Below are 14,909 nucleotides of genomic sequence, written 5' to 3'. Positions count from 1 at the left end.
GTGTTGTTCTAAGTTTGGCGCATACAGTGTGGCTAACGTCAGTGGGTGGTCGTATAGTGTACCTGTCAGGAGTAGGAATCTGCCGTCAGGGTCTTTCTCGATATGGGTGATTTTTAGAGGGACAGACTGGTGAACCAGAATGCCCACTCCCCCTTTCTTATTGTTACCTGAGGCAAATACTGCCGTGGGATATTGTCTAGGGTTCCATTTTGGTTCTTTGCCCTTCCGAAAATGAGTCTCTTGGAGGAAAATTATGTGACTATGTAGCTTACCAAGTTCTCTCATAGCAATCGATCTCTTGCCCGGATCATTAAGTCCCCTTGCATTAATCGTGGTAAGATTTAGACTATGAAAGGTAAATCTACTTTGTGAGGGTGCCATCCTTATGCCAGGGTAATAGGGGGTGGTGAAAGGGTGGGAGGGGGAAGAGGGAAGAGAAAAAAAAAAAAAAAAAAAAAAGGAGAAGAAATAAAAAGAGAAGGTCTGTTAAAACTAGATGTAAATTTTTAAGAAAACGTTATTACTTGAGAATATTCAGATAGTGAAAGGAAATAAAGAGTAGACTATAAGATTAAGAAGATAAGAACCTCCGAAAGAAGGAAACAACAACTGCTCGAGCCGTTAAGATAAACCACTCGTTCAGTTGGAGAGGTGAGACAGGGAAAGTAATCCTTTAGCAAATACAATCTTTATCATGTCATTAACAGTTTACCCAGACCTATTGGAATCAAGGTCTTAGGAGCATTTTAAATATGGCACTGGAGGTGAAAAGGAGGGGGAAGGGGCCTATATAGGGGATTTGATATGAGAGGTTGGATAAAAGTGGGAAGGACAAACAAAAGGGGGAGAGGCTTTGTGGGAGGATGAAGGAGGGTAGGGGGAAAAACAAGAGGAAAAAAAGAAGGGGGAAGAGAGTAGAAAAATAAAGAAGGAGGAAAAATGAAAGAGGAGGGGGTAATAGGGGCGAGGGAAAAGGGATAGGGAGAATAAAGGAGAGGAGGAGGGAGAATGTTAGGAATAGGGAAGTGGATATGGAGATAAGGAAATGTGTAAGGGGAAGAGAAATAGAGGGGTGAGGGAAAAAGGGGGGGTTGGGGGAGGAGGGAGGAGTGTGGATAAAGGCAGAAATAAGAAGGGGAGAAAGAGGAAGGAGAGAGCGAGAAGGAGGAGGGAAGATTAAAAATACAGTTGGAATGAAAGGGGAGGGAATGAGCAGGGGAAACTCAGTGACATGTCAAGAAATCTTATTCAGAAGCAATGCTTATTTGAGCGAAACAAAAACACATTTAAACATTAACATTATTGCCTTAATTTGACCGTATCAGTGACATGAATCAACAATACATGTAAACTTTGATCAAAAGAAATACACCGGTAAACATTGAGATATTAGAATACACTTTAAACCATTAATCATTAAACTCTGCCTGACCCAAAAGGAAGGAATAACATCATCCTTCAGAACATTGTCTCCAAAAAAAGATATTGAGTTGAGTCAAGCTAATGGCTTAGTGAACTGTTCTGTAGGACTATATGTGTCAATGTTCCTTACATTGTGAGATAGAGGGGGGAGAAAGGGGATGAGGGGGTGGCGAGAGGGTGATGGAAGAGGAGGGGTGGGTGATGGGTGTGGGGGGAGGGTGGATTGGGTAGGTGCAAGGGGAAAGGGAGGGGAAAAAGAGGGTAGGATGTGGGAAAGATGGAAAAGGGCCAGGGAAATTGGAGGAAGGGTGGGGAGGGAAGGGAAAGCAGTGGAAACTTGGCAATACGTTATAACTTATATGCTGAAAGAATGCCTAATTGAATAAAACATGAACATTTTTAAACAATAACCTTGTTGCGTAATTTTTCTCATGTCAATGGCATGAGACAGAAGCATATATAACCTTTAAGCATAGGGAATGCAACAATAAACAATGAAACTTTAGTAGATAGTCTGGTCATGGAACCTTACACTCAGCATGACCTATATAATGAAAAGGGGTACCATCACCCCCCACATCACCAAATCAGAAATTATAAAAAAGAAAAGGATACAGGACTGCATCATATCAACAGTACATCAAACTGTTCCAGCAAATTGTATGTGCAGGTTTTACACTTTGTTATGGTGTCGGTGTAGAGCTGTCTGAGTCTTCTGCCCATGGTATTCTATTGCTGTCTGTCAACAGGTTTTCTAGGAAGGCCTGGGCATCATTTCCTGGGCGGAAGATTGATGTTTTGTTATTTCGTGTGGCGATGATAGACACAGGAAAGCCCCATCTGTATGGGATTTTGTTAGCTCTCAGCTTTGCTGTTATGGGAGTCAACTCCCTCCTCTTCATCAGGGTAGCTGGTGAAAGATCAGAAAAGATCTGTAGGGTCTCCCCTGCATGTTGAACCTGTTGCATGGTGCGTGCACATTGGAGTATCTCTTCCTTATCTTTGAAATTTAAGAAGCGGACTATTATGTCTCTAGGGGGTGCTTTGGGTGGTTGTTTTGCCCGCAAGGCCCTGTGAGCACGTTCTAGTGGTATATCAGGGGATGATGGTGTATTTTTAAGTGTACGGAACAAACTCTGCAGGTACCCCTCTATGGCTGGGGGGTGGACTGTTTCTGACGCTCCTCTGATTCTTAAATTATTTCGACGCCCCCTGTTGTCCAGATCTTCCATTTTTTCAGATAGAAATTGTATAGTTTCAGATTGTTGCTGGATCTCTAACTGCATTTGCGTTACTGTAGTGTTGGTTTTAGCTTGTTTTGTCTCAGATTGCGACAGTCTATTGTCAAGTAAATTTATGTCCTTTTTGAGATCATTAAACATGTCGCGCATTTCTTTTACTGCATTTCTAATATCCTCTTTTGAGGATAAATGCTGTAGATCCTCTCTTGTTATATGGTGTGCAGTCTGCATATCTGATGGATTCTGGGATGGTTGTGTAATTTCAATTTCCATGTCGCCTGTGTGTGCTGGGGTGGATTGTTCAACCTGTTTTAAATATCCACTTAAAGTGCGAAGTGGAGTGCCTTTATCTGGTTTATTTAAATTCTTCTTGCAAGGCATATCTGAGTGGTCTCTTGCTTGAAGATGCACTCTTTTTTCCTTATCTTTCTGTCTGTATAATTAAATTAGTCTGGCTATCTGTCTGCCCAAATGTTACATCATATGGAGGGCACATCGATTCTTATTTTATCTTAGGAGTGATGTTTTAACCTATTATTTTCTATTTTCTACCCCCAGATGTCCCATACACTCGCAGGCCTGTTAAGAATAAAGACACTGCCAGACTCTCTTAATGTGTGAAAGTGATATCCAGGGCCGCTCACCACACTCCTCTCACTCTCTTTCTATTAGAGCGTTCAGTAGTTATTTGTAGAATCTATTAAAACTGTAGTACAAGTTCAGTTGCCGTGATGGAGTTACTTTTTCTAACCTCCGCTCTCTTAATTACCAGGTATGCCCACTTTGTATATTTGTATCTGTAGCCAGGCAGTTAGATGGAGAGCTGTGCTCTATTAACATTCAGGATACTGTGGGTGTAAAGGGGCAGATGTGATCAGCCCTAAATCAGCAATGGTGCCGTGTGACTAGGTGTATAGGACCGTGTCGTCGTTACACTGCTGCGGTGTTAAGCCGTGCGTGTGCGCATGGCGGAGTGTATATACTGAGGGTGTTGTGTGCGGTTTCTTTTTGCCAGCTTTCAAACAGGTATCTTACCCGAATGCAGAATTTGTAATTAGACCTCCTCACTCTCCTTACTTGCGGTAGTCTGTTGATTATAGGCTCCGGTCAGATGCACACTATTCTCCTGCAGTCAGTTCACTTTAAGGAATGCAGGCCCCAGACTTCGCGCCGTTCCAGGCCCTCACCGCACCAGATCTTTTTTGTAGTCAAAGTAATAAAAACATGCCGAAAATATAGAGACTTGTCAGGCGTTTTGTTAGACCAAGTTATCCCACACTTTTTAGGGAAAATAAATTAGGAAAGTGCCATTTTTATATGATTGTATTGCCAAAGGATTCAGGAGCTTACTCAATGCACAGCCATTCGCCTGCGTGGCCAAGCTCCGCCCCCAGTCCGATAGTTTTTATGTGGATTGTACACCGCGGTATTTAACTAAAATCTGTGCTTACACAACAGGGTTTAGATGTTTGTCTATATTTAGACACCTTGTTAACTAACATGCGATATCTATATATCTATAGTAGTTAATTTGTATTTGGCTGCTACAGTTTTTGTTTGAATCACAATGTGTCATATGGTTTGTAATGCTGCTGAGTCAAAGTCTATGTTATTATCCAACCATGTTTAACTATATATTTTATAATTGATGTTTTGCTCGTCACTGTGCAAATTATTAATGAAATTACCGTCAACAGGATATTTAGATACCATTTGTTTTAAGCGTCTCCTACTTGGTTTCAATAGTACTAGAGTTAAGATATTTCTAATGTAAACCGGAGAGCGTTGCGGCTGAACAAATTAACAACAAATATTGCCCCAAGTTACGCTAGCCCTAACAAACACAGGAGCTCCCTAACTCCTCACCAATGCCCTCGTACAGTACAAGCACTCTACCCTGCAGCGGTTAGTCGAAGACCGGTCACCGGTAAGGTATTGAGTGTGTACAATACAGCTAGGAAGGGTTAGTGTAGAAGATAAGAGTCCTGAGACATCAATTACTGTGCCTGTCTATTGGTCTATCTACCGCAGCTCCTGCTGTTTCAAGAGATCCGGACGGTTTGTTTGTTAGAGCACATTTATGCTCCAACATGTTTCCTTTTTTTTCCGGATGCTTGAGTTCCGGATAACTGAGAGTTTACTGTATATAGAAATATATATTTAACAATAAAAATGTATTTTTTTTTCTATGTGAAGAACATTGGAATAGAAAATATGCATAACATGCTTTAGGTCTCTGGTTAGCGCACATAAAGAATTGCTTACTTCAATGCACGTTATTGAAATATTATAAAATATTAATAAAAATTATATTATTATTAAAGTTTATTATTATTATATTATATATTTATCAATTGAATATATATATATATATATATATATATATATATAATATAATTATTTTTATAGTATGTATAATATTTTTACATTTTTGTCATTATCATCGTTAATTTGTAAACAATGCCAATTTCCATAGCGCTGGGTAGGTATACAAGCAGGGGTACATGAAAACAATTATTATTGAAGCCAAAGAAATACAGAAACAAGAAACGCACTAAACAGAACAAATTACTACAGGATGAGACAGACCCTGCTCCAAAGAGCTTACATTCTAAAGGTTAAGGGGATATTTACCATTTTATGATGTAACAGAGCAGGGAATTCAGTTAGCTAATGCTGCCCACGCTGCCACATTGTCAGTGGAGTTTCCTCGGGGAAACACATCAGTAAGTGAAAGCAGATTATCTGTATTTCATTAAGTGATTGGATTCCCAGCACACCGGGAACTGTTGGCCTATAACTTGACATAATCATCCCTCAGGACGGTGCATATTTATCCTACAATAAAGGTCTGCCACCTCAGACAAGACATCTATACAATTAGCTGGATGAAATCTTACGCATAACTGAGACACCGAGTGTGCAGCAAAAATACCTCCATGAAGCTAAAAAGCAACTAAATCTTATGTAGAAAGAATACATTATTGATAAGAGCAAATCTCAGTTGCTCACATTCTGATGTATGAGTCACTAAAATTACAGCACAACAAAATGTACAACCAAAGCTTGCAAAATCCAATGTACTGTGTAAAGATGTATAATTTAAACTTTTAAATTATTAATTCTGCATTCCAAATGGAAACTATCTACAGTAACTGCAGACTCGCTGATTTATTTATATTCTAGGATGTTTTATTAGTTCCATACTGCTAGGGTATAACAAAAAAAAACGAAATAACAGTAAGATAAAGATGTGCCACAATTTAGAAAATATTGTTCTTGCCTTTGACAAATCATTTATTGCAAATAGATTAATACCATCTGTAGTATTAGTGAATTAACTAAGAATAGGATCAATTAAAATAATATAAATGCATTGGTTTCACTATAGGGCTAGATCGCAGCTGCTTAAAAAAAGCCAGCATGGAAAACATTCAGTACAAATGATTGACTGCAATTAAGCCACCTCCATAATAAAGTTTATGCATTACCTGGTACTTACCACAATAAACCATACACATGACTAAGTCAACTACCAAATTGCTATTAGATTTCTATCTTTCTGTCTGTTTGCTCTGTCTGTCTGTAAACGCACACACTGTAAATTTTGTCATTTCTGCAACATATTTTACTACATGAAAAAGAAATGTAATTTTAGCCCCGTGAACATCAACACAGCAGTGTAATAAATAAACTATAGTAAAATCAGATACAATGTAAACTATTGTTAAGTGAAAAGAGTTGATCGACATAACTTACAAATTCAATCCAAACTCCTAATTTGATCAAATATCAAATAAAACTGTGTATACCAGTGTATAACAATAAAGAAACATTTTTAAAGATATCATTTTCTTCAATTTAATTTAGTGTTACAGAATACCTAAATACCACTCAAATAATTTTCATGGTATCATTTGTGACATAAAAGACAAAGTCCTAGATTAGATTAAATTGAATGTCAACTTTCAAGAATGAAAGCCCTGTTTTTAAAATTACTATTAAAAACAGGGGCACTTTCATTCATGAAAGTTTACATTGAAGCCGTTCTTTTAAAATACTTACCTTTTATTCCTAGCAAGCGTGGAACACCGGAGCAGCAGTTACCCCGCCTCCAGGTCGTCTCTTCTTACGTCAGAAATGACGAATCCGGCTTCCTCCAATAACAGCTTCCCCCCCAGAGCAAACACTGCCTGAGGCAACGCCGTGATTGGAGGAAGCCAGATTCGTCATTTCTGAAGTAAGAAGAGACGTCCTGGGGGTGGAGAAATCGCTGCTCCGGTGTTCCACGCTTGCAAGGAATATAAACTAAGTATTTTAAAACAACGGCTTCAATGTAAACTTTCATGATTGAAAGTGCACCTGATTTTAATAGTATTTTTAAAAACAGGGCTTTCATTCTTGAAAGTTGACATTCACTTTAAGTTGAGAGCATAAACGATTATGAACAGCACATTATATCACTCAGCCTCACACAAACGATAACACGCGATTGGGTATTACAACTTCTAAAATGTTTAACCCAAACAATTTGAATGCATCTGATACCTATATAATATGTCCAATACTTTCAATGGGTAGTGGTAGTGCGCACATTGGGTGCCTTTAAAGAAGCTGCAAATGCATCTTTGGAGTACCTTCGGCTGCAGGCTTGCTCACAGTCGATAGTTAAAGGGCCATAATACCCAAATGTTTAAACACTTGAAAGTGATGCAGCATAGCTGTAAAAAGCTGACTAGAAAATATCTCCTGAACATCTCTATGTAAAAAAGAAAGATATTTTACCTCAAAAGTTCCTCAGTAGCCACATCCCATTGTAAAGGATTTCTAAGCAGCATTTTAGTGTGTCTGTCCTGGGACAGCTGAAAGGATGAGCCTCGTGAACTCTCATATTATTTCACCAATCAGGTAAAGGAAGCTTACTATGAAATCTCATTAGAGATAAGTCAAATCTCATGAGATCACAGAAAGAGTTCATGACCTCAGCACTGCTGATGCTGATTGGCTGCTGCTCATTTCTTCTTTTTTTTTTTTTTTTTACCTGCAGCTGGGAGCAGGTGAAGTATAACTTTTTACACAGAACTTACTCTGCTGAGCTGAGGAGATTGTGAGGTAAAATATCTTCCTTTTTTACATAGAGATGCTCAGGTGATATTTTCCTGTCAGCTTTTTACAGTTATACTGCATCAGTTTCAAGTGATTTAGCATATGAGTATTATGTCCCTTTAAGAAGCAGTGGTCATCATTCATGGGTTGTTAAATAGAGAAGTGAGCTTTCTGAGTTTTCATGTATGTATGTGTTATGTTTTATATGTAAAATTAACAGTGAAAGTGAATAACAAAGAATTAAAAAAAAAAAACTCTGCTACTTGAGTGGAATATTTGCTCTCGATTATCCCACATGAATAATTTGTGCGGGCACTCACAAAAATCAATTATCTTAGAAAAATTACACTTTTTTAATTTTTTTTATTTCTAAAATCCTTTTTTGTTTTTCAAATAAATAAATACCACTGTTAAGGGGCTCTATATAAGTTACATACATTTTTTTTTAAATTGCATAGTCACTCCATCTGTTACTTCATCCAAGCCAGTACCCAAAACTATACATATCAAATTAAATATTAAAGTGATTGTAAAGTTTAATCAATTAAAGCCCGGTATCTAAAAATACTCTTAAAAACAGGGGCACTTTAATTCATTAAACTTTCTAAACATGCTTTTTTTAAAAAACAAAAATGTACCTTTTTTTATGGTAAACAGATTGTCGATTCTCCGCCCGTATCTTCTTCTGTGTTTTACAGATCCATGATGAATCCGGGTTCCTCCAATCATTGCGTGCCCCCATTGGCGTCCAGCTCGTGGGACACGCAAAAATTGGAGGAAGCTGAATTCATTATCGATATGCAAAATACAAACGGAGATGCAGACGGAGGTCTGTTTAACGTAACAAAAATAAAGTTTTTTTTTTTTTTAAAAAGAGCGTGTTTGTATAAAGTTTTAATGAATTAAAGTGTCCCTGTTTTTAAGAGTATTTTTTAGATACTGGGCTTTAATTGATAAAACTTTACAATCACTTTAAAAAAAAAAATAATCAAAACTTCTGTACATATTTTAGAAGGTGTTTCAAGATTTTCTTAGTAGTAGCGCACCTTCAGGGAGTTTACAATTGTTTTTACTACTTAAAGATTGTTTGTGGAGAACTTTAAGGAAATAAATAATGGCCGTAAGTTTGTAAATAGACTCATATTTATGTGTGAACAACCAGAGGCGTAACTAGAAACCACAGAGCCCAGGTGCAAGAATCTAAGAAGGGGCCCCCCACCACCCCTCCCCCTCCAAAAAAAGGTGAATTTAATACATTTTTTTTTTTTTTTTTACATTTAACACAGAAAAAAATGTGAATCAGATTACATGTCTGCAAAAGGAGGTACCCTGTGCCCACAGTCTGTGAGATGGTCTGACCCCCTATTACTGTATATATATAGTGACACTATTTAACCCCCCCAGTACTGTATATAGTAAGTTAGTGACACAGTCTGTAATCTGCCGGTGAGATGGCTTGCCTGACCCTACCCGCCCAGTACTTTATAAAGTGACCATAGTAGTCAGTGACATGGTCCACCCCCCATACTATATATAGTGGTACTGTATAGTGACACTGTTTACCCCCTGCCCCCCCCCCATGCTGTAGTAACAAGGTCTGTAATTTGCTGGTTCCACAAACATACACAAACACACATACATGCATAAATACACACACAGTCACATACATACACACACACACACACACCATACACACACACACATAAACACCAATGGGTATAACAGAAACACTAACCCCTGTAGTCACATTCACATGATATCAGTGCAGGCAGTGGTAGGTTAACGTTTTTTATTAAAAAAAAAAATTATTATTTTTTTTTATTTTTTTTTTAAGCTGGACCCCCACCCTCAGGGGCCCAGTCGCACCTGCGACCTCTGCACCCCCTGTAGTTTCGCCCCTGTGACCAACACACTAAGTACAAACTAGCAGTGTCTTCTTTTGTTTCACATAAAAAGGATTTATAATATATCCATGTCTTGACATTTTAATCAGCTAGATTCCGTTTTTTTGAGGGGGTTTGTTCAGAGAAACAAATTCAGTATGTAAATGATTAAAATGACTTTAAAATATATTTTTTCTGTCATAAATATGAAGAAGTAGATTATACGTTCTAAAAATTTTGTGTACATAAAAAAAGATTAAAACATTTCCGGCTAGATTTAGAGTTTTGTCGGTAACGACTCGCGTAGCTAACGCTGGCTTTTTTCTGGCCGCACCTTTAAAATAACTCTGGTATTGAGAGTCCACAGAATGGCTGCGTTAGGCTCCAAAAAAGGAGTGTAGAGCATTTTTAACGCAACTTCAACTCTCGATACCAGAGTTGCTTACGGACGCGGCCAGCCTCAAAAACGTGCTCGTGCACGATTCCCCCATAGAAAACAATGGGGCAGTTTTAGCTGAAAAAAACCTGCAAAAAAGCTGCATTCAGCTCCTAACGCAGCCCCATTGTTTGCTATGCGGAAACACTTCCTACGTCTGCACCTAACACCCTAACATGTACCCCGAGTCTAAACACCCCTAATCTTACACTTATTAACCCCTAACCTTACACGTATTAACCCCTAATCTGCCGCCCCCGCTATCGCTGACCCCTGCATATTATTATTAACCCCTAATCTGCCGCTCCGTAAACCGCCGCTACTTACATTATCCTTATGTACCCCTAATCTGCTGCCCCTAACACCGCCGACCCCTATATTATATTTATTAACCCCTAATCTGCCCCCCACAACGTCGCCTCCACCTGCCTACACTTATTAACCCCTAATCTGCCGAGCGGACTGCACCGCTATCATAATAAAGTTATTAAACCCTAATCCGCCTCACTAACCCTATAATAAATAGTATTAACCCCTATTCTGCCCTCCCTAACATCGCCGACACCTAACTTCAATTATTAACCCCTAATCTGCCGACCGGAGCTCACCGCTATTCTAATAAATGTATTAACCCCTAAAGCTAAGTCTAACTCTAACACTAACACCCCCCTAAATTAAATATAATTTTAATCTAACGAAATTAATTAACTCTTATTAAATAAATTATTCCTATTTAAAGCTAAATACTTACCTGTAAAATAAATCCTAATATAGCTACAATATAAATTATAATTACATTGTAGCTATTTTAGGATTAATATTTATTTTACAGGCAACTTTGCAATTATTTTAACCAGGTACAATAGCTATTAAATAGTTAAGAACTATTTAATAGTTACCTAGTTAAAATAATTACAAAATTACCTGTAAAATAAATCCTAACCTAAGTTACAATTAAACCTAACACTATACTATCATTAAATTAATTAAATAAAATACCTACAATTACCTACAATTAAACCTAACACTACACTATCAATAAATTAATTAAATACAATATGTACAAATAACTACAATGAAATAAACTAACTAAAGTACAAAAAATAAAAAAGAACTAAGTTACAAAAAATAAAAAAATATTTACAAACATAAGAAAAATATTACAACAATTTTAAACTAATTACACCTACTCTAAGCCCCCTAATAAAATAACAAAGACCCCCCAAAATAAAAAATGCCCTACCCTATTCTAAATTACTAAAGTTCAAAGCTCTTTTACCTTACCAGCCCTGAACAGGGCCCTTTGCGGGGCATGCCCCAAGAAGTTCAGCTCTTTTGCCTGTAAAAAAAAACATACAATACCCCCCCCAACATTACAACCCACCACCCACATACCCCTAAACTAACCAAAACCCCCCTTAAATAAACCTAACACTAAGCCCCTGAAGATCATCCTACCTTGTCTTCACCTCACCAGGTATCACCGATCCGTCCTGGCTCCAAAATCTTCATCCAACCCAAGCGGGGGCTGGCGATCCATCATCCGGTGGCTGAAGAGGTCCAGAAGAGGCTCCAAAGTCTTCATCCTATCCGGGAAGAAGAGTAGATCCGGACCGGCAACAGCCAATAGAATGCGAGCTCAATCTGATTGGCTGATTGGATCAGCCAATCGGATTGAACTTGATTCTGATTGGCTGATTCCAGGGGTATGTGGGTGGTGGGTTGTAATGTTGGGGGGGGGTATTGTATGTTTTTTTTTACAGGCAAAAGAGCTGAACTTCTTGGGGCATGCCCCGCAAAGGGCCCTGTTCAGGGCTGGTAAGGTAAAAGAGCTTTGAACTTTAGTAATTTAGAATAGGGTAGGGCATTTTTTATTAGGGGGCTTAGAGTAGGTGTAATTAGTTTAAAATTGTTGTAATATTTTTCTTATGTTTGTAAATATTTTTTTATTTTTTGTAACTTAGTTCTTTTTTATTTTTTGTACTTTAGTTAGTTTATTTCATTGTAGTTATTTGTACATATTGTATTTAATTAATGTATTGATAGTGTAGTGTTAGGTTTAATTGTAGGTAATTGTAGGTATTTTATTTAATTAATTTAATGATAGTATAGTGTTAGGTTTAATTGTAACTTAGGTTAGGATTTATTTTACAGGTAATTTTGTAATTATTTTTACTAGGTAACTATTAAATAGTTCTTAACTATTTAATAGCTATTGTACCTGGTTAAAATAATTACAAAGTTGCCTGTAAAATAAATATTAATCCTAAAATAGCTACAATGTAATTATAATTTATATTGTAGCTATATTAGGATTTATTTTACAGGTAAGTATTTAGCTTTAAATAGGAATAATTTATTTAATAAGAGTTAATTAATTTTGTTAGATTAAAATTATATTTAATTTAGGGGGGTGTTAGTGTTAGGGTTAGACTTAGCTTTAGGGGTTAATACATTTATTAGAATAGCGGTGAGCTACGGTCGGCAGATAGAAACATAGAAACATAGATATTGACGGCAGATAAGAGCCATAGGCCCAGCAAGTCTGCCCGACCTTACCTAACAGTATAAACTTATCTAGTTCGTAGGATAGCCCTATGCTTGTCCCATGCATTTTTAAAGTCCCCCACAGTGTTTGTTGCTACTACCTCTTGAGGAAGTTTATTCCATAAATCAATCACTCTTTCTGTAAAGAAGTGCTTCCTCAAATTACTTCTGAATCTACTACCCTTTAGCTTGAGCTCATGACCCCTTGTTCTTGAATTTTCCATTTTATGTAAAATACCCACAGCCTCAGTTTTACTAAACCCTTTAATGTACTTGAAAGTTGCTATCATATCACCTCTTTCCCTTCTCTCCTCTAAGCTATACATATTTAGGTCATTGAGCCTATCCTGGTAAGTTTTATTTTTTAGACCATGTTCCATTTTGGTAGCCCTCCTTTGCACAGATTCAAGTTTGTTAATATCCTTCTGAAGATATGGTCTCCAGAACTGCACACAATACTCAAGATGAGGCCTAACTAATGATCTATAAAGTGGCATAAGAACCTTACTATTTCTGCTGCAAATACCTCTACCAATACATCCAAGCATTCTGCTAGCCTTACTCGCTGCATTACTACATTGTTTACTAAGTTTTAAATCATCTGAAATAATAATTCCCAAGTCCTGTTCCTCGTCTGTAACAGTCAGTAAAGTGTCATTGAGTCTGTAATTAACATTTGGATTTTTCTTCCCTAAATGCATTATTTTACACTTTGCTGTGTTAAACTTTAGACCCCAGTCATTTGTCCAATCCTCCAATTGTTGTATATCACTTCTCATTTTGTCTACCCCCCCTGGAACATCCACTCTGTTGCAAATTTTTGTATCATCTGCAAAGAGACATACTTTCCCCTGTAGCCCTTTGCTGATATCGCAGATCAGGGCCGCCATCAGGGGGTGACAGGGGTGACTCCTGTCAGGGGCCCAATGGGCTAGGGGGGCCCCATGAGGCAAGAACTAAAAAAAAAAAAATTTTTTTTTTTTTTTTTTTTTTTAAATTTTGGCAGCCACCAGTGGGTACTACAGCAGAGTGCTAATTGAGCATGAGAAATGTTATTACAATGAGTAAAGTATTAGCATTTGAGAGGATTTCTGAGTGTGCACTAAACCACTATGCACAGTGTGAGACAGACTTGGCACTTTGTTTGTAGAGTGTGTGCCTGAGTCAGACGGCTGATCACTTTCATTTGCAGAGGAGGTAGGAATTACTTAGCAAATGTTTTTTATTTCTTTGTGCAATTTAAAATTGTAACTTCAGTGTGGTAGTAGTTGTATGGTGGGGACAGGGGTCCATAAAAACGCATTTTTTTTAGCAGCAGTGTATTTATGATTATTTGACAATGCTGTAGAAATTCTATATTTAAAACCATGCAGAAATGTTTCCTCCTCAATACACAAATGATATATATTACATTCCAGTTTACTGCCCCTTTATGCAAGGACATTCCAGATACAAGGAGGCATTTTATCTAAGTTTTTTACATCTGCTGTCAGCCGCTCTGGAATCAATCCGGGATGTAACCCAACTGCTAGCGTGAATTGAAAGCACACGCTAGCACACTGAGAAATATCCAGGACGTGACCCACTCAGGAAGCAGATTAGAAGATAACAAAAATGAATATTGTTCCAGAATGCAGGAAAGCCACAAAGGATAAAACGTCCCTTTAAGTAGTACAAAGAACAAAAAGGAAATGCTCTTACTTTGAAGCTTCTGAAAAAGGTCCTCTTTAGCAGGCTTGTAAAACAAAGGAAAAGTTCTCTTTTGCAGCTTGTAAAAGTATAATGTCCCTTTAAGCAGGTTTATAACAAACAGAAAGGCAAAGTTCTCTTTTGCAGCTTGTAAAAGTAAATGTCCCTTTTAAGCAGGTGTATAACAAACAGAAAGGCAAAGTTCTCTTTTGCAGCTTGTAAAAGTATAATGTCCCTTTAAGCAGGTTTATAACAAACAGAAAGGCAAAGTTCTCTTTTGCAGCTTGTAAAAGTAAATGTCCCTTTTAAGCAGGTGTATAACAAACAGAAAGGCAAAGTTCTCTTTTGCAGCTTGTAAAAGTAAATGTCCCTTTTAAGCAGGTGTATAACAAACAGAAAGGCAAAGTTCTCTTTTGCAGCTTGTAAAAGTAAAATGTCCCTTTAAGCAGGTCTTGTTTAACAAAGAATAGGTTTAAAGGTAAAGGCCAAAGCAAGGTCAGGCAGGCAGAAGTCGGCATCCAAATATCAGCAAAAGGTATAGGCAAAAGACAGGGTCAGGCAAGCAGAAGTCGGCATCCAAGTGTC

This window comes from Bombina bombina, chromosome 2 (genome assembly GCF_027579735.1).
Source record: "Bombina bombina isolate aBomBom1 chromosome 2, aBomBom1.pri, whole genome shotgun sequence".
In the NCBI taxonomy this organism is placed as follows: Eukaryota; Metazoa; Chordata; class Amphibia; order Anura; family Bombinatoridae; genus Bombina; species Bombina bombina.
The sequence above is the reverse complement of the archived record's forward strand: the minus strand, read 5'-3'. Positions refer to the sequence as shown.